At 31.8% G+C, this 21,997-nt stretch overlaps 1 long non-coding RNA gene across 2 annotated transcripts; it reads left to right on the forward strand.

Moving 5' to 3' along the window:
• Positions 1-87: 87 nt before the first annotated feature.
• On the forward strand, positions 88-13,164 carry LOC138178859 (uncharacterized). 2 transcript variants are annotated; one of them, XR_011172836.1, is made up of 3 exons: positions 88-175; positions 10,222-10,441; positions 11,053-13,164. It is a non-coding gene; the product is annotated as an uncharacterized LOC138178859 (long non-coding RNA). The 2 variants fall into 2 exon arrangements; XR_011172835.1 differs by having other exon boundaries at positions 11,912-13,164.
• Positions 13,165-21,997: the final 8,833 nt, after the last annotated feature.

The following is a 21,997-nucleotide window of genomic DNA, read 5'->3' on the forward strand; positions in this document are numbered from 1 at the left end:
TTGACAGAATTGGAATGTTATGGATTAATTCTAAAGTTTTGGTTATGTTTTGCACAGATTACTGGTTAAGTATGGAGATGATTTCGAGAAAATAGAGATGTATAGATGGTAACAATATGATGACATTTCCTGTAAAACATTTGGTAACGTTTGATTTATTTGAACAAAGATGGAGGTATGTATATGATTATATTCACGTATAATACATATCTAATTAATACGTTCACTGCGTACGACGACGTACGTTCGCATCACATTAGAGTTGTTCGAGAAAGCGATCCAAGATATATTCGATTCGGATAATAATAATTTATTATTATTGCTTACAATCAATCCGATCTGAAAGAACCGAGCGGCTTGAAAGAATCGGGTAGCTCATACAATCTGAGTAGGTCGTTCATCTTTTGTAGCAGTTCTTAACCTGTAGTCCGCGCATCCCCACCCGCGCATCCTCGCTTATTACTATATTATTCGAATAAAAAATATTTATATTATTTTATAGTATATGCATGTATTTATTTATTAAATACACCTACATATTTTATCACATTGTGAATTTAAATTTTGAGTTACGTCTTGGGGTCCGTGACAATACAAAATTATTATTTGGGGTTCGTGATAAACAAGAGGCTAAGAATACAGTCGGAACGCAATAAAACTGGAAGACATTAAGAGTGCAGAAATTAGAATTCTATACTAACTATTGTAATATTGCAATTATAACACAAGATGTCTTATTTTATCCCTTGTACTACCGACCTTAGTCAATGCTCGTATACAATTTCATAGAAAAATTTAGTTTTAATTCAAACCATTACTTAATCGATAATGTCGCAAGTGATACGATAATGGTAAAAGAATCAGGCGACTTTCAAAATGTAGGACACGAATAAGCATTGCGTATCGTATATCAGGTCTATTTTGTACCTCGAAAAACAATTTGAGACTCTGAGTTTCTCGAGATACAAAGTTCCATATAATTTCCTACTTATTTTGTATCTAGTCAATGCAGATACCTCCTTTAATGGTTATTGTCACAAGATGGCGCGCCAGTATCAAACCATGCTTGCAGAAACAAGTCGTTTCTTTTAGCTTTATATAAGAATTTATATATTTTGTATATAAGGGTTTTATATAAGAATACTTGTTAGTACATAGGAATATTTGTTATATATAATATGTAAATTCTTATATATTGTATGTATTGTATAAAATATTTTGAAATTTCATTACTAGTACATGCAATGAAATACGATTATCACGATCATATGGGGTAGATTTGAAGTTATAAATGTTTGCACCAAATATTTTGTATTTAAATATATATATATATATATATATATATATATATATACTTGTTTTAAACTTCATGAATCAACTAAACTTTCAAGTTTCGATATGATTCACATAACACACATAATAGGTATATCATGAAAGGTTTCTACAAGTCCTCGAATACTTTCGTGCGCAACTGTATGTAAAAACGGTTTACAATTAAACTTTTTAATTATTACATAACATCGATCCCTATATTTGTGAATTTTACATTTTTTATCTGTCACGGAATTATTTTAGGTACCTATGTTTTACAAAGCTTGTAATTTGCACGTCTGCAAAATAAATAGTAGAAAACGAATAATAGCGGCCTTAACGAATATATGGAAATGAATAGAAGAATCGATTTTAATTAAAGATTGAAGATTGACGTGAGAAAGTTAATTGTATATAGATTTCTATAAACGTATCTCAAGTTGTAATTTGTAAATTCTTTCATTTTGTATTTATCTTCTAATTGAAATCTTTTCGTTGATGCACGTGTACATATATATTGGCGTTTGATGGAATGGAAATTATTATCTTCGTTTTTCAATAATTAGCTAATGAGAAAAGTGGATTTCTAAGAAAGGGTGGAAATGGGCGTCATCGCTGTTCCCTTCTAATTTAACATTTCTTTGATCCGCAAAATTAATTGAATTATTCTTTAGTCTCTCGTTACTCCATATTCTTCACTGATAAAATCACGTAGTTACTCGATCTACTGTTAATGAAATGGAGAAACTTCGATTGAATTGCAAAAACTTTTATATATCCTTGTCACAGGCTCACACGTTCTAAATATAGGATTTTTATAATACAAGTGTACAATTTCATTGTGTCATGTAGGTACAACTGCATCATTCATTTGCATGTAATTGCATCATATATGTATATGTATATGTACCTATATACAACGATTGAACAAAATAATGGAAACACGTGTAACGTTTCATATATGTCATATATGTGTATATATATATATGTGATATATAAGAGGTGTTTCCACTATTTTTTCCAACCTTTGTACATAGCTACGTACATAATACGATTTAGAGTTACATAATATTAGAGAATACATAATGTTATATTATAATATGTATATATATTATTTATTACAGGAATATTATATTATATAGTTTATATATATAAATTATTACTGTATATATTATTATATAATTATAATAATTAATTATAATTATAATATATAGTTATAATAATAAGTAATATGAGCGATATTGTGTCGCGAAATATCTCATCGGTAGTTGCAAAAGGTAGTTAAAGGTGGGGGTTAGAGAATATTTGAAATAAATAATTCAAAATTAAATTAAATCGTGCGTTGAATTAAACTGTGAAGCTACGTTTTTTTTCTCTATTGCAAGTCTCGTTTCTTATTTTATTATTATTTGCTACCTTACCTTATGTGCATTCTTATACGTATGATGTAAATAATATCTAAGAAAGAAATATATAAATGTATGTATATATGAGGAATAAGGAATGAAACTTTCTCATACGTTTAATAAAATGCACACAATTAATTTGCTTTGTACTATAACAAGAAGCAGATCTTAGTCAGCGTAGTATGCAAAGCTTTATATTATTAATACTGATTAATAATATTCTCCTTCATTAATTTTGCCATAGTAGGAAAATCTGAAATCATTTATAAAGCTTATCGTTGCAAATTAAATTTAGCAAATCCTACAACGTTTAACTTTTATACTAACGTATAAAACGTGCAAATAACTTTTTTCGTAAATCATGGTATATCGCCGTTTTATTTAAAACAATTAAAACACACGAAGAAAAGCAATATGCAATATATATAGAATAATAGCCAAAAGATAATTAAATATCTATTTCATTTAGGAAAATAAAACGATACCTGCATAAAATGAAAGTCGTAGATATGTATTAAACCTGTGTATAGATTCTAAGATATGAAATCTGAACGTAACTCCTCTGTTTACGATCATTTTTATACGATCGTATTTCTTGAATTATTTCTTGAATATTACGGTCAATAATTTCCTTTTTTTTCTTTGTATAATTAAACTATCAACTTCTTATCACCTTTTAACGAAACCAAGATCAGAAGATCATGCACATTTTTAATTTAGAAAGTTTAGAAACAAATCTGCTTTGAATATGATAATAGATAGACGTGACATATAATTTATTTTCAAACGGACTTTACAAATGTTTATATCGATGATAAATACGACTGATTATATATCGCGTTTGCAAGCTATAATGACAATAAATAAACTGTAATAAGTGTAATAACAAAATATGTAATAAGCGAAATTATTCGTCGTAAATAGCCTCATCAAAAGAATGATGATAATTTTTCAGATCCTTTTTCTTGCTCTATGAATTTCATTGGATTTTCCGTGGAATATAATGTAATATCAGGAAAACTCTTTCTTTCATGCACAAAATCACGATAACAAAAGTGGAATTAATAAAAATTTGTCTGAACAATGAGTGATTGTAAATGGGAAAAATCTGTGCGGATGTGTGCGACACAGATATCAATTAGAACTTTTTGACAGTCGTTGCATTTAATTAAACGAGTCCAATTTATTTTTATATTGTTTGCAGATTCGCATTAGACCCAGTTCGTTTCTATCGCGTCTCTTTTTTTCGTGACCAGTTATCGTTCTGACTAACTGCAGTATCGCAAATTGATATTTCAGTTATTAAACTCGAATTGGGATTATATAAACAAAAACGAATAAAAGAAACAAATATTTTGTCAATAGTACACTTTGTTCCACTTTTTCATAGCAAATAAATAGTTTCTTTGTCTCTTCTACTTTTCTATGGTTTAAAAAATCGTTATAACAAGATGCGTAACATCATCGAGATAATAAAAATTTATACATTTATAATAGATACGAATAATGAAACAACTCGACTATATTGTGATATTCTATTATTTTATATTATAAATTAATTTTTTCGTGATACGACCGATACGTTAGTCGATTGGCACGTTCCTCAAATTTCATCTTTTGGTAATCTCCTTTGTTTATTTCGCAATTAGTCCAGTAAACGAAATGCGATAGATTTTGAATATTTGTAAAATAATATCGGTTTTTATAATTTTTTATTTTTATATTGCCCTACGTGTAACGTGTGTAGTAGTAGCGTCAAAGAAAATGGCTGTAAGTGGGGATTGAACTTGGTCCAAATTCTTCTGATGCCACCCAGCTAAAATTCAACATTAGTATGCTAATAACGTCACTAGGACAACAAACCCACGCAGTGTACCTGTTTCGCGTAAAAACAAGCGTTCGTAGGCAGATCGTTTGAGAGTCACGCAAATTTCTGGAGCGGCGACCTAACAAGTGTTATTCGTGATATCCACCGAATAAATTAACATCGGAATTCGTATCATTGACAATAGATGGCTTTCGCGATCATTTAACTCTCATGCTTCGGAGAATATAAGCTCTTTGTAAGATCTATTTCGCTATTAAAATACAGAAATTTCATAATCGTCCGTACATCATCGTTCATAAATACTCGGACATTGGTCCGGTTGATGGATCGTAACAGTATTTATATTTCACCAAAGTGTAAAAATTGGTAAATCAACCCACTCATATTTCTTGGAAGAATTGTGTGATATACGTAAATACAAAAGCTACTGTAAATCATTTCATCCTACACGGTGATAAATTTTCTGCTGCTAGATCATACTTCAATATTAACCCCTTTTCTAAAAGATGCTTTGAAAAAACTGCCATCCAACGTAACGATTGCTATGATTTTTCAAACCAATCTTCGCGGCCAGTCTCTGCGAAAAATTAAAAAACTTGAAATAAGTTGCTAATAGTTTTCTATGTTGAAAATAAGATTTACATGTATCTACAAACATGTACAGTATATAGGTGGAGAATATAATATGCGATTCATTAAACACATACACTACTAAATACGTTTATTATTTGCATTAATTAGCATTAATTGCTTTAATTGCATTAATTTCGAAAGTCTTCCTACCAGTTTTGGTCGTATAATTCAGAGACAAAAGAATCTCGTGATAAATAGCATGTCGAGTAGCAAAATAGTTTTACGAAATTTAACAGTTACAAAAATTACGTTGGTCGTACTATTGCATACCTGTGGCGGCTCTCGACATATCGGTTGTTAAGAACCTACCTGATCATACGTCGTGATATTTTACGTGGCTATGATGCTTATGAAGGATAAAATCGTTGCAATTTTATTTATTCGTAATTTCTTAATTAATATACGTTTCGTTAAAAATAAATCGGTGTTCAGATAATTTTGAACGATACTGTAAGTACAATACCTCTGGTACAACATTTTCAAAAGACAGATTTGAAAGAAACGTGTTTAGTTTCTCACCATTGACGAGATTTCTTGTTTTTAATTATTCACTTAAATAGACAGATGAGAGTTATAGAATAAGAGTTAAATAATTATAGTTGGATGGATAAACAGTAGGTCGATATTTAAATAAATGTATGTATCGATAGGATGTATGATTGTGAGTGCAAGACAAAATAAGAATAAATAACTGCGTAATTGCTTAAACGAATAATACTATCATTACACGTTTAAATATTTCTCAAATCAAGCACTGGTAAGTAAATGTTAGTGTACATACAAAAAGGATTTTACATGCAAAAAGCTGTATGAATGTGAAAATACATATATACAAATGTTATACATAAATGAAAGTACATATGTTGTCAAAAATAAGCAAATATCCAGATGCAATAGTACCTATGTATGCGTGATATATCGACATATATGTGAAAGGTGTAGTCGGATGATTTTCGATTCTCATACTTTGAGTGCACATGGCGTAGAATAAAGAAGAGTTGTGCGAACAGGGATTAAATGCCGAATACATTGAACATGGAATTCTAAAAGAACGCGAGATATCTACGTTAAGGAGGTAGGCTATGTGAGTAATTATCCTCGTCCGAGTTAATTACATCAATCAATCAAATATTATCCAAAGTCCTGATTAATATCTCCTATATTTGAGCAATGCCTCCGGCTGAATGCTACCACCGTTATTACGTCTTCGACTGGATATTAATTATACTCTAAACTTAATTGTAATTAAAATTTTCTCATTATAATTGTTTCGAATAAATTGTTTCGGAACGGGGAAACTGAAAAAGCCGCGTTAAAGCAACGAAATCTGAAGAAGAATTAGAAGTTCTTAAAATCTTGCATGTTAATGAAATAAAAATTCAGATTTTCCTTAAAAACGAATAATTCGTCGTTAAGAATTATTCAAATAAAATACAATCGCTAATTAAAATACATAATATGTTGAAGAAATTACGCTCGAGTAAAGTTTCATTCTAGGAAAGATGGTTCCTATGCATACGATATATCGTAAATATAAAATATTCTAATAAATACCGTAATATTAGAGATGCATCATGCATATTGTTTTAAAGTTCTATAAAACTTTGTTTTAAAGTTCTATAAAAATGTTCACTTTATTTACTTTCTGCTGAACATCAAACACGCCTCAACATAAACGATATATTTTAACTTTTTGACAATAATCGATCAACGCAACATTATCTTGTAGTTTTTCCAAAGCGTGCAGACACTCTCTGTCACTGCTGAAGAAGAAATTCTCGCCTCGAAACAGAACGAGCCGAATGATCGATCCCTTTTGTTCCGACGTTCTCTCGATAAAGTTCCACGGAATAACGCGAATACAGTTAGAGCACAGATTTATTCAACCATACTTCTATTGCAAGCCTCCTTAATTTATTTTGTCTTGGCATTTATGTAGGATTTTATCGTTAGCGTTAGCGTTCATTCAACGACAAATTAAAGTAGCTGTATATTTTACAATTTAACGCAAGATAGTACAATGCGATGCAACACAACGCGACACGGTACAACCCAGCACGGTTTAATAAGATTCAAAGCGTTTTAAAACAACTTTGTAAAATGTGTTTCACTGTAGCGACTCTTCATTTACAACTAACTGTTATATACACGTTAAAATGTATACAGAGGTTACAAGCTATTTAGTAAATATATACATTCAGTAAATATATATTGCATAAAAGTCTTAAAATCAAAAAGACGATTATCCACGATATTAACCCTCTGCACTCCTATGTCGAGTGTGACTCGACATCAGTTTTTATCTCAGGAGCTCCTTTGTCGCGTCTCACTCGACATTCTTTCACGTCCATCTTTCTTTGCGAAACGTACGAAAGAAAACCAGGATTACATCCTGGAAATTGTTTCATGATATATCATACACTTAAAAATTACAAAATACAACAATAGTGTGAATAAAACTGGTATTCAAGTGAATTTGTTTCTTCCTTTATGTATTTAAATTGTCTTATTTTTTAGTTAAAGTAAATTTCAAATAAAACACTTAAAAGCGTTGGGAGCTGCTGGTAACGAAATTGAAATAAAATTCGGAGTGCAAAGGGTCAAGATAAAAAAGCTAGTTACAAATAAAATACAAATTTTGTTCCAACAATTATTTGGATAAAAAGTCATTTCGACAATGCCAACAATTCTGCCAAGGGGTACAATTGTTTAAATCTATGCTGTGGTGTTAATTTTTAGAGAAATGTTATCCGAATACGTAAAAAATGTAGAACTTTATTAAAATAAATACCATTTATAATTATCAATTAATAATACGTTAGGGAGATCAAATTTGCGAGTTTCAAAATTTTTTGTTTTCTCCAATTGTTAAAAATATATACGTGCTTTTGACAAAATTGTGTGGCAAAAAGTGACTGATCTACTGCATTTGCTTTGAAAATCTTTAATACTTATTGTATGCTTAAAGCAACTGTTCACACCGTACACTAACTCTACGAATATTGTTATTCTACCCAGCACGATACGCATACTGCTTCTATTGAAAAAATCGAACACAGGTTTTTACGGGAGATATATCGAGCTGGGTTTTGACCGACTGACCGATTGGGCAGCTCTCAAGAAGCCGACCTCCGAACGACTTTGAAACTGGCCAAAAACGACTAGGATACTTGGTTTCCCTCCTCGAAATTGTGAAACTTTTGTTTCAAATATTTATCCCCAAAATGTCTAGTTTTCTAGAGATAATCGAATTTTTCAAACGAATATCACGTATATGTACGTCATACATGCTTTGAGTTAAGTCTATCGAGCTTATCGTTGAGTTGAGCCTAGTTTCGTACGTGTTTGAGCAATTTTCAGTTATTCGGTTAAAGCTAGCGCGCAAATTCCGCAGATTCTTCCGTGCGTGTTCGTGGCGGGTTCAGCTTCGATTTTCATCCTCACGCTTTTTGTTCAACTGTATCCCTTTAATGAAAGTCGATGCTTCCAACAAAATCTTTCATTTTATCGATTTTCGGCTAACAACTCTAATTACGTTTATTATTTTTAATCGGGCTTTATTTCAGGGGGAACTTCAATTGCGCCGAAGTCGGCCTCTCGAGTAATTTAACGTAATCTAGGAGCTCAGACGTACATTATTGTTTACGGCGTAACCTCTTAAACGTTTCTCCGATAATTCATTTTTGCATAATTTAGTCGTTGCTAATGCTTTTTGTTGAGAACAAAGGGCTCGTTCAGGCTGCACGACTTACTCGTATTCGTTGAACGAACGAATCGAAATCGTTCTACCAGCGTGAATTTGTTATCTCGAAATGTTGAACATGTTCGAATAAAATTTTATACACTGACGAATAAATCGAATTCGATCGAATAAGTGTTTGTCCGAACGAGGATTTATTCGAATGAGGAATTATTCGTGTAAGAATTAATTTTAACAAAAATTTCATCGAATAATTTATTCAGATAAAAATTTATTCGGATAAAATTATATATTATGCATAAATATTTTTGTGTTACACGGAGGATTTTGATTGCAAGATATTGAAAGTGAAATACATATTCGAGCTTCGTTAGCCAATTGTTGTAATATTGCCTTTCGTAATTAACTTTTTACAAATGCCACAGTAGAAAGTTCCCGTTTCTTGGTAAAACAATCATTTGGTAAATTGATAGTATAAATTGCACCGGTTTAGTGTGTACTTGTACAAAATTAAATGGAAAAAAACAATTATTCGTATTATTATTCGAATGATTCTACGATGATTATTCGAATAAATATAGAAAATAATTTGTTACCAGTAACGAATGATTATTGCCCAGATAACATATTAAACTAACATGAATTTATTCGCACAATTATCTCAGATAGATCGTCGCCTTAGTTCTTAACTTCTCTAACTCCACTGTTCAAAAAAATTAATTACTCAATAATTTATTATTTAAATATAAAATATTATTCAAAAAATTAAATATTTCAATTAACCAACTCGCATATGTCTCGTTGGCATAAAGAATGTAAAATCATAATATCATGAAAATTCTTATTTCATTCCAACTCCATACAATAATATCAAAGTTCAGAAATTTTTAATTCACATCGCGATCAGTTTACGAACCAGTGCAAATGGAACAGTCACGAACTACAGCGACGAAATATTCATTCGAGTCAATTCGAATAACGTTCAAGTCCGAGTGCTGGTATAATTGTTCGCAATGTTTTTTAATCGAGTAACACTCTAATTCTATCGTAGCACGATCATGATCGTATCGTGCTAAAATTCTCACGTGTAAATACACTTAATGATGGATAATCGTTCGCTAGAACACCTCTATTTCACCCAACATCTCCCGATGTCAAGATGAAATCGATGGCCATAGAGCATCATCCAATAACCCGAGGACATCGTTTGAACGGCTCGCTTCCATCGGATAGTTCGACGAACGAATTCGCGCATTGATTACGCTTGATAAACCCGATCGAGATTAAGGGAAAGCGTCGTTGTGTACAGAAGTAAGTGCTAAAATTGCAATTTTCGTTTACAGGGTACTTAAACGCGATTGGAGAATCGTCGATTAATACGATCCTTGGTCTTGGAAATAAAAGGAAGAAGAAGACAAGACAAGAAGAAGAGAACACAAGTAGAATAAGGGGAGTCGTTTGTTCGTATGACCCTTCGGTTATGTGTTTTTCTGGTGTCTGGACACTTTCCATTTATGTAGTTACGAGTGACATAACATTTTGTATCTACAGTTGGGTAGTAAGGTATGTTTGTACTTTGGCAAAAACAGCGTAAAATATAGAGAAAGATAGAGAGGAAATTGTTGTCTAGGAGGTTAGAAGGGAAAATCAGTGTAAAATATAGAAGAAGATAGAAAAAGATATTTTTGTATCTGTAGAAAGAGAAAACGATCAAAGGTTCAGATATATTTCAGATATATTGTAATCTTTTATAATTTGTAGTGATTATGATGTGCAAATTCATACTTTCATGAGTACAATTAAAAAGATAGGACCTAGACGGAGATTTGTCTGGCAGATACGTTCAAGTAAGAGTACTATACTTTGGATATTTTATATATTGTGTATATTATGTAATATGTTCCACGGGCTTTTGCACTTTCAAATTTCGCATAAATGCATAAACGTTCGTGTTCTGGATACGTTATGGTTCTCAAGCCCATTTTTGACTTTCAATCGTCTTTTGCCTTGAAATCTATAGTGAGATACAAAAAGTATCATAGCATGGTTTAAATTTATTATGGTATTTACATACTGATTAAACAGGTCCAATTATATCAAATTTCGTATCATTCTATTATTTTCATATGCTCACAAAAATGTTATACCGTGGAAATGTGTTTGTCTGTTTTCAGTGAGTTGGCAAACATATTTTTTATTTCAAGAGATTGGAAAACATTTGCAGAAAGTGTTAGTTCATGATCGATAGATATAACAAAACTGACAGAAGTGTTCTTCGGTCTGAACGTGTCTTTCGAGATAGGAAATTCCACCTACTTTGTTCCTTTCGTCGTCTTTCGTCACACGAGTGTTTCGAGAATCTTTTTATAATCTACAGTGGATACGAAAAGTATTTGCGCGCGATTGTATTTATATGTGCGTTATAATAAAAGTTTTTGGAATTTCAATTGTATTCTAAGGCGCATGAACATCTGTCTTTCGTCATCAAGGCACCAGTACTCTAATGCCTTAGTACTCGCCCAGTGAGTAACAATGATCTTTGGTTCAATCGGAGGACGATTATTTTTCATATCATACGAAACTTCACATACTTGTACTGGATTAATTAGTATTAAATATAGATTGCATGATAAATGATGTAGAAATACATTCTGTACTTTCACGTGACTGCAAGAATGCGACGCTGCGAAACTGCAGTGTATAGAAACTGACAAGAAGACTTCATTGGAAAATAAAGTTACACGCCGATGATTCTCGTATCCACCGTATACAACAGCATGTCCAGACGTAACGCTTAGATGCACGTGCATCTACTTTCTCTAATAAGCTTGGCATCTTACATCGCATCCTGCCATCCAATAACGTTCAAAGTGCCCAGTGGCCAGCTATAGCGTAACTGTCGTTACGTTTAAGTAAAGTCGTTATTTTCCATTTTCTTAATTGCTAAGTAGGCAATCGTTGGCCTTTAACACGACACACGAGCTCGTCGCCCAGAGTACAGCAGAATCGAAATTTGTTTTACGCCTTTTCGAGAGGAATTCCCTCTCGTATCCAGGGGCCATTAAAATGATGCAGGCGCACAGAAACGGCAACAGGCGTCGGCTCGGTCGAATAGTCGCTCTACCGAGGCCGGGAATTAGTTGACAGACCGGGGTCTAGACGTTAAGAGCACTATTAGCAGCAGTGACGGTTGAAATGGTGTCGCCACAACGACAAAGTCGCACATTGATGACGAACTCTAATTGCTTTAGGATGGAATTTCTCGGTGGACCTGCGGGTAAAGACGTTGACGATACAGCGGTACCGAGTAGATTTTATCGTCCCTTCATTGGATTACAGTGGAATTAGCCACCCCATCGACCACCAAACGCGTATTTCTACGAATCGAACTATCTCAGTTCCTGTTTACTGATTTTCACGTCGCCTGCTCATTTCTCCGAGTGAGCCCCAGTTGTTGTTTGTCCTTCGTTGGGAAATCTGTTAGTTGCTCGTAATCTGGTTTGGAATTGATACAAGACGTAGGAGCTAATACGCAGATAATATTTTACTTCTTTTCGAGTTCAACGTACGGCCAGTGAAAAGAACTCACATATACCAGACATGAAACTTTTCGATATAATCTTTTAGGTTGTAGCTATTAAGTATTTCGATCGCTTGTATATTATTTCTATCGTTTTCATCGATATGCATTGACTGTAGGGTTTGGTTTGCGTTGGAAGATTTCAATTGTTATCTCCACTATTGAAGTTATTAATTAAATGTTACAGCAAAAACGATAACGATTTTCTCTACGATTTTTGTCGACACATTAAGACACGTATTGTTAAGACGTTACAGTTTATTCGCTTTCATATTTATTAAGAAAAAAGAAGTGGAAAAATATAAAATCCAATGTCACGAAAATTACATACATCTGTCACATTTACATAAAGTCATAAAAGTAATAGGTTTAATAATAATATCTTATAGGCTCACCATTGCGTAAGTGTCAATAACGTTGTTAAACTTTTGTTATTTCCTTAGCAGAAATGAATTTTTCATGGAAGAAATGAAAGATTTTGTATTTTCTGATGTAATTTTGTGCCAAGATTTTTCTCAATTAAATGTTTCGATTCTCCGAAACTCCCTGAAATTGTAAACAGACTTTGGGATAATCGATGCAGACGAATGGTTACGCATCTGGTAGCCTGTGAATGCGCTAGGTCGATGACAATCGAATGATGGTTTTGAAATTAATAAAATGGAGTGTAGAATATTATATTATGTTGTCCGAAAAGTTTCTTTCGTTTCATAAGGTGATAATAGATGAGCAATAATTTCTGTTTTATATTATTTTATTGAATTAAGTATGATCCATTTCGTTCTATTTCTATTATTATGTTCGTGCATAATTCAATAAACTAATATAAAACAAAAAACGTTGTGCGTCTGTTATTTCCTTATAAAACGAAAGAAACATTTCGGACAACCTAATATCTTCGTATCAACTCTCAAATGAAATTACTATGCGTATTTCAGAGAAATTTCAATCGGATCTTGCGAGTTTATAATCTGATATATACACGTGTACTGATAAGTAGACTGCGGATTATTATGCATTCATAGAGAAAGTGCAAAATTGCACAGAATGCGCGTGATATGAAAAAGTGTATAAAATATCCAAGCGTAGCGCTTCCTACAGTACTTTGTAGCTAAAGCAATTTCTTAACAAGGTTTTGCTTTTCAAATTATACTTTCAAAAATATGAATTTGTATAAAAATCTACAGTCTACCAATAGCAAATTCTTTAATCAAATATTCGCAATGTTCGTTTCTTTCTCATTATTGTCAATTATAAACAATATTTATCCGTATTATTAGTTTTGCAACATTGCAACTAACGCGAATAACGACTGTGTAATATTTCTCAAGATGAAAATAGAAAAGTGAATGACCTTTACGCTGTGCGATTTAATTTTACCAATGACAAGCTTTAAGAAATTTGTCCATTTATTTTTAATCTATTACTAATAAAACCTACACAAAATTCTTTCCACCTTTAGCAAAACGAAATCCTTTCAGCAAAATTTACCTACAAACATTGGCAAAAAGCTCTATTGACCTGTAAACAGCTGTGTACGTTGAACGAAGTTTGTAAACAATCTCTTTGAGTAAAAATGTGGGCTGTTATTGCATTTTTTCGTGCTTTTCTTTTTGCGAAAATAAGTGCATTGCTGTGGCTCGTAAACTCTTACGTATTTTCGACGAAGCCTGTTATCAATATTTTTGAGTGAAATTATGCTTTGGTAATTGAACCCTTCTCGTAATTGGGAAACGAAATGTTTTATTTACGATTTAGTAGATTCATATCATAAACAGTTATGCGCGTCGAAGGAAATTTGTAAACATTCGTTTTGAAGAAAAATATAGGCTATAATTCAACCTCCTCTTTAAATCAATTGCTATAGCCGGTAAATGCTTACGTATTCTTGACGAAGTCTACGTATGCATCTTTGATGATATAGACACAGCGATACACGAAAATATTATGTTTGTGTGTTAGCGCAGAAAACTTCTGTGTATATATTTTATGTGCCAAATGAAACATTTCGAAATTTTATTAGCACCGTAAAGAGACACAATTGTCACGATCACACTGATGAAAATTGTAACTAACTTGAGAATGTGTTCATACGTAGTAGAAAAATTACATATACGTAGTAGGACTTTTTTCATATTCTTCGTAGATTTTTTATTTTTAACGGAAAGAAAAGAAGAAGGGAAAATTATATTTCGAATTAAAACTTTAAATAAACGTTATCTCTAAAAGAAGTCAATGTCTTTAAAGTCGACGATAGAAAAAGACTAAAGCTATTCAACTGTCGCAAAAATCAATTGGTCTTTTGTTTCTGTGAAACGATAGATGAATTTTCGTTCTGTGTTCGTGTCCGATAAAAATGTCTAACTTTGCATTATTTTACGATATTTCTAAATATGATTTATGAAACTGTTATACACGTGTTCCATTTTGAACGATAAAAAAATTTATTTGAGAACTATATTTATTTTTGCCAGGAAAACATCTAAAAAATTGCGAGAATCTATAAATGTACGTTCTTCTACCATTTTTAAATAAAATTTATGGGATCGTTAGACTTATACATACATTTGAATGGTAAAAAACATGTATGTTATATTTGTATTTGTCGAAAGAAGCTTTATCAAAAGACTATTTCGCAAATAGATATATCTTCTGACATCTTTAGATGTATGTAAAATTCAGCAAAATGAATTGAACTATCTTGAATATTTATTTGTTTTCAAGTTATACAAATTTGAATATAAGTTTCATATTAATGTATCTGTATACGTATAAAATTAGTTACTATTGTATAAATGTCGCGTCCTAAATGTTATTGTAGATAGTATGACTATTGACATTTATCTTCTGCGAAAATTTCAAGGTACGTTTCTTCCTTGCATCTAATAACATATTGTTGATAATATATCTGAAAATTGATTTTCTGCAAAAGACGAAAAATTTGACTTATTGTGCGAATGTATACCCATTTTTCTTAGTATTAGTCACTTATATTATATCATTCGTATATCGTTTATATGTTTGTAGAGGATGTTTGGTTAAGTTATTGTTTAAATGATGAGATAACTCGCTGTTGTAACCGTCAAATATATCTGAAAAATGATAAATAAATTAATACAGACAATAATCGTTCGTAATAACGGATTCGTTAAAGACAGTGTATAATCGCTAATATAATCGCTGATAACTCGTTGGTAAGTGATAGATACTCGTTGATAACTCTAGCTCATGTGCCGCTACATGTTAATCATTTAAAGAACATCTCTTGTAATCGCCGAGAAAAATTAAAGAAACAAATAACTGCTATTAAAAAAAAAATAAGGATCAATTGCATCAATAAAAATGGCAAATATCTTGAGTAACATCTCAAATATTTCAAAATTGGTTGAAAGAATCTCGAGATTAAATTGCTCGGTTCTAATTTGTTAAAAATCTCGTCTCAAATTTTGATTTGAGTTCTGCGTTAGACGCGAGTCGATGTAGCGTGTATATCATAAAGCTACATGACAATTCCTATCCGAGACGCATTGAACATGTTAAACTTCGTTTCAATTCTATATGAAATTTCAAATCGCTCACTTCCTTCCACGCGGTTAATCGTAGAACTGCGATAAAATTGATTTATTATTAACAATACGTTTTCCATTCAATTATTGGAAATCCATATTTCTTTATCGAAATAAAGCGTACGATTTTTGAATGCACATTGCCGCGCATTTTACTCGATTAACTGTGAAACGAGATGCTTTACATACTATCACTATGATTTATTACCGCAACGGATTAGTGCTAAAAATAGTATCCGCTCCTCGTTCATTTTTGTACGATAAGCTGAATTCATAAAATAGATGTTACAACATCATTCGTCATCTTAGCGTGTTGACGTATTTTCTGATCTTCATTCCACGGTGCAGATGACTAACCAACGTGACAAGTACCGTGCGTATATAATCGGATTTATTCAGAGGAATTTATTGTTCCTACGCGTATGATTATTAAGAATAATGATTTTTTCTACGCACTGTTTGACGACTGAAAGCCGCAGCTGAGTAACAACTGACAATGAAACATAGGTGCGACTGCAGAGTGTTTGTGATTTCGCCTAATTTATTTTCTCCAATCATGAACACTCTACATTGGCACCTATCCAAAAAAAAAAAAAAAAAAAAAAAAGAGAAGAAAGCAAAGTCCATTCACTCATACTAACATCGCAATTAACGTAAATAACGCAATTTAAAAAGCTCAGCGACGCAATTGATGCTATTTAATAAAATAATTTTTAAAGCAGAATATGTAGTATTGAAAAATTAATATGCCATCCTATAACAAAAAATGTCATCTCTAAGAATTTCACCCCTACAACGTCTTACAACCTACAATGTTAGCTCCTCTGCAATATTCAACATCTGAAAATTTCAATGTGATATTTGCAATGACCTCGAAGAGAATAGCTTCTGAACTTCATCTGCTCCACCCTGTACACTGTCCATTCTGAATTAACGAAGTCGAATTGACATAAAAATTAAAGCATTGTACTGTATTGTATTATATTTGTTTACTGTATTATTAGCTTTAGCTGGAGCCTATACCTGTTACAATTTCTCGAGTATCTGCGCTATTGTGCACCTTTGATACATTTTGCATAGTATACATAGTACATTAGTACTTGGTATACTTGGTCTATTCCTTAAAGCTGAATCTTAACCCTTCGTTTGCAATCTTATTTTCATCACAGATTTTTGTAGGTTTTTGTGCTGTAAAAAGATCCGAAAAATTTTCCTATGTTCTTCCAAGTTTCTTGAATATCATCCAACGTTGCTACATGTTATCGTAGCTTTTTTTCAAGCAAAGCAAAATTTAGACAAAAATATGGAAAGAATGAAAAATTGCTTCAAATTGCTGGTCGAAAACTATAGCTATGCAGTTTATTACATAGCTGGTATGTGTGAGTCTTTGATATTTTGTTCCTCTATTCGTCCAAGCGGAAAGCTCTCAACTTTGTGCTTCTCTTTGCGAGCTTCGCCAGTTGCATATTTGTTTCTCGATTTTTATCGTTATTATCTCTTTCCTTTCCTTGTTTCTCAATGCGATTGATTCGAGTTCTATGTACATTGTGCCGTCGCTTAGTATGTGTTCTCTATTTTCTGTTTCTTCGGTGTTGCATAATTGACATGCTACGCTCCCTTCTATTTTACATTTCAGTGCATGTTCCACCGTCGTTGACCAACCTAATTTCTTTTTAGCTAATTTTCCCTGTGCAATGACTCTTTCTATCGACAGTGGAATATTTCAAGTTAGGTAGTTTGTTGTTTCTATGGATGCTATAGCCTCAATTTTTTCGTCGTCTCTCTGTATGGAAACTTCGTTGCTCCATTTTTGTCGTCTTCTCATAGTTTTTCTATGGTTTGCTGTGTGTATAAAAATTAAAGTAACGTTATTCGTTTCTTACGAAACACCGTAGATCCATCTACTACTACTAAATTACGAATTTTTATGTATTTGAAGGAGAAATTTAAAGATACGAAAATGCACAGAAAGCACACAATACGCAAGGATATATAAAATGACGAAAGTAGTCGTTGCAATATTTAGCGAGTGAAATAAATAAAAAATAAAACTAGATTTCCTTTCTTTAGATATCTTCGTGAAAATACGAATTTGAATAAATACAAAGTTTTGGAAGAAGAGATACACGATAAATAAATATAACCTTCGGTTACTATGAAAATCGACGTCTGGAAATACGAGGATGAAAAATGTTAAATGACTAAAAGGATGACGATCAACTGGAAGCTTTAATAGTAATTGCGTCTGATACACGTTAAAGTATATGGGATGTGCATAAATTAAATCCGCATCATACAGCAGTTTGTTCTGTCAATTAAAACGTACAGACGAAATTAAAAGTTGCATAAATTATCCACAAACCTACGAAACGTACTATTTAAATGTTCATTACGGGCAACGATAAAGAGAAAAGTTGTAAAAGACAACCTTCGCTATTTTCTTCGCCAATCCGACCATCTGCAATTTTTTTCAACAATTTTTCGTCCAGCGAAATAATCCTTCTAACTTCTGGAAAAAACTCAAGTCGTTTGGTCCAATTTTAAAAAAGTTTCTTGGTGTCTATATGGTGTCCAAATATTACTGTCATTGTCTGTTATCATTACAACGGTATATCTATAGTAATATGCAATGATACAGTAAAATTGATTTCCTTTTTAATTACTGTAAAAACTGTTTGGTAGAAATTCATTTAAATTGGATTGAAATTATTTTGCAATGAGGAAATTAGAATCTCTAATGTTACGTTAGATAAGGAAGATTGTTAAAAAGCAGTAACGAAACTGCCACGGTTAATTGAAACAGTGGTACATTTAAAATCGATGCATTAAATTTTGTAATGACTTGTTGACATAAAGAGACGACTAGTGCTGGTTTTAATTCAGTATCAATTACAGCTATTACGAATCGATCAAAGCATGGAGATACTCGAAAACGGTGTAACACCAATGTATTTTGATTATGAATCGTTGTACAAGATTTTGGCAAATATCGATAATATTTCATACGTTTCAGGGACTCTGAATTCCCATACGTGTTTGATATAACTCTAAATGAATCTCTTTTTCAGATATAATTAATCGGTTATCCTGTAATAGGCGAGACTTCTCAATTAACTTCATTAGCGAAAGTTCCATGCCAGGACAGATGTTGGATTTTCATAATAAGCGCTACCGGTTAATGTGTACAGCATGCAAATAGTTAAATTACAGATTCATCATGCGTAACGTGATTTAGAAATTACGTGAAATTAAAGTTAGACGCTCGTTTACTGTCACGATAGATTATGTCAGTCGTGAGTGCTGTTGCAACAGGAATATGTTTGATTGGGTTCAACATATTCTGAAACGTTTCAATTACGTATAGATTTTTATGAACGGTACTAAGTGTCTTATGCACGTGATCTTTGAAAAGTCGAATTTTCATTCAAGTATTCTGTTCATTCTGTTACGTATGATATTTCATATATTTTCATTCAAGAGAATGCGTAGCATATTAAAACCAATCTACAAAAATTAAGTTTGATATTATAGGAAGTTTGTTACAATTTTATAAGAATTTATAAGTCTACGTATATCGTACTATTACATTGAACTCTACTAGAAGAATGTAAGCTACTTTTTTACATTTATAAATTACTATTTATATACTAATTACTGATCGATAACAAGTGCTTCGTACTCTCTAAATTACGCTTAACAGTTATTTTATCGAATACAATAACCGATCGCTACCATAATGTGACGATAAACCGCGAGTTTGTGTAACGATGCGAAATGGAATAAAGGTAAATGTGGAACGGTAAACAAACAATCGAAATTTGCTATTGGCCATCTCCGATAGAATCGAGAAATAATGTACTAATGAGATCAATGACAAATAAAAGCATTTGCACAAAAGGATTACGCAGTAAAATTTCATTAAACTTCGTTCAAACTGTTTGTAACAGAGGCAAACACTTTTATAACAAAATAAATGAGAAGGTTAAACCTCGTTAGAGGGCAAACATCTTTTATCGATTTCTGTACTTTCCGATAGATAGAACTCGAATTTCCAGGTTTAAATACTTCCAAAAAAATTATCCTTTCGGTCAGAAAATTATACAATGTTTCTCGTTAAGTGTTAACATTTATATTGCGATTTATTAATTTTTCTGTTATTATCGATACGCATATCTAACAAAGTAAAGTGAACAGTGACTTGTTAACATTTTTAGCCAATAAATAGATACACGGTTCTTCGAGAAAAAGGAAGATTGGGGATAATTTAATCCATTAAGTACGAAACAGCAAAGTAGTGCGTGAAAGTGGCATAAAAGTTGCGCGAAGGGAAAATTGTTGAAAAACACGGATAAAGTAACGCATAACGTTTCATCAAAACATGAAAACTCTATTAGTATAATAGACATCTTGTACAAGTCCACCGCGCGAAAAACAGAATTAAAAAAGAAGATTCAATCCTGTACAGTGATTGAGAGATAATTGCAAACGAAATATTCTAATCGCATTTCACTCGTAATATCCGTTGAAAATCTTCGGGTTTGAAGATATTTGAAAATTGGTAGAACGATTCGAAGATTATGTGACTCGTTTATTGGAGAAGTACAAACCACTAAATAAAGTAAAAACATGGACAAATGTCTACAATTTGAAAGAAAGAACGTGTTATAAATATATCATTTTCTCTAAAATTTACGAAGATGTGCCATCCAGATGAAGAACAAAATAGTAACGAAAAATATTAAAAGATATTTAATATATCTTTGGAGTGGGGATAGATAAACGACCATAATTTATGAAACCTGTTAAACAAATCAGGAACGCAAAAAAATTTCTGTAATTAAAAATAATTATATATCATAATTTATCGCATTGCTACAAATACTTCAATTTCTTAAAAAAGAGAATAATATTTTTAGTGGAGGAAGAAGTAATGACAAATGAAATTGCAACTAAACTTGCAATTCTTCTCTCACAATAATAAAACAGAATTGAAAAAACGAAACTCAATAATGTAATAAACAATTATAAATTCAAATTTAATTGTGTAATAAATAGTTGCAAATGAAGCGTTCGAGTCGAGTCAGAATTTTGTACATTCGTTATAAATCTTCAAGTTTGAAAATACTCGAACATTGGTAGGAAGATTGAAAAAATGTCTGTTTTTATGTTTGTAAATTTTACGTTCGCCGTCGTTCAGAAATATAATATTTAGACACTTGCTCGTTTTTAATATAAGGTATGATAATAGCAAATATATTATAATTTAATAAAAAAGGAAAAATATCCGTTCCACGTTCGTCAATCTAGCGATTCTTGAAAACAATATGCGCTACGAAATAGATTTATTTCGTATAATTATTTAGTATAATTAACAGCAGAAGAGAAATTGACGTCAATATCTTTGTATTGTACCAAGAAATTTAACACGTCGAGAAAAGGAAAGAATACTGGGTTTCGTAAAAGACAATTTCGGATGTATCGTGGAAAAAGGGTAGAAGTTATTATGAAATTGCTAAATTATTGCTATTAATCATAGAAATATTAGAAGAAAAGTAAAAGTCCACGTGGAATTTAAGAAACAAAGACAATATCTTTTTCGTTAAAACGAATTATACAATTAATCGTTACTATTAGGAAGGAATTGTTTACGCATTTTCGAGTTACAACATTCTCGTAGAATAAGCAACGCGATATTTAAATCACCCTTTGTTGTATACGAAGCAACAAACACAGAGATTGTAATGTGTCCGAATATTAACCCGATCGATTGTGCATCGACTTTCACGTAAAAACTTGAAATAATAATAAATGCAAAAATTGATAGAAGCAATTATTCTGATCTTAATAAAAATTGGGAAGTTAAGAACCACAAAGCTTAATTACAATTGCTAGACAGCGACTGTTTACGCGAATTTACATTTCTATGAACGCAATCGAAGAAAAAGAACCAAAGCAAAAATTTGTCTGACTCGT

This window comes from Bombus flavifrons, chromosome 4 (genome assembly GCF_040668555.2).
Source record: "Bombus flavifrons isolate JBK064 chromosome 4, iyBomFlav1_principal, whole genome shotgun sequence".
NCBI lineage: Eukaryota > Metazoa > Arthropoda > Insecta > Hymenoptera > Apidae > Bombus > Bombus flavifrons.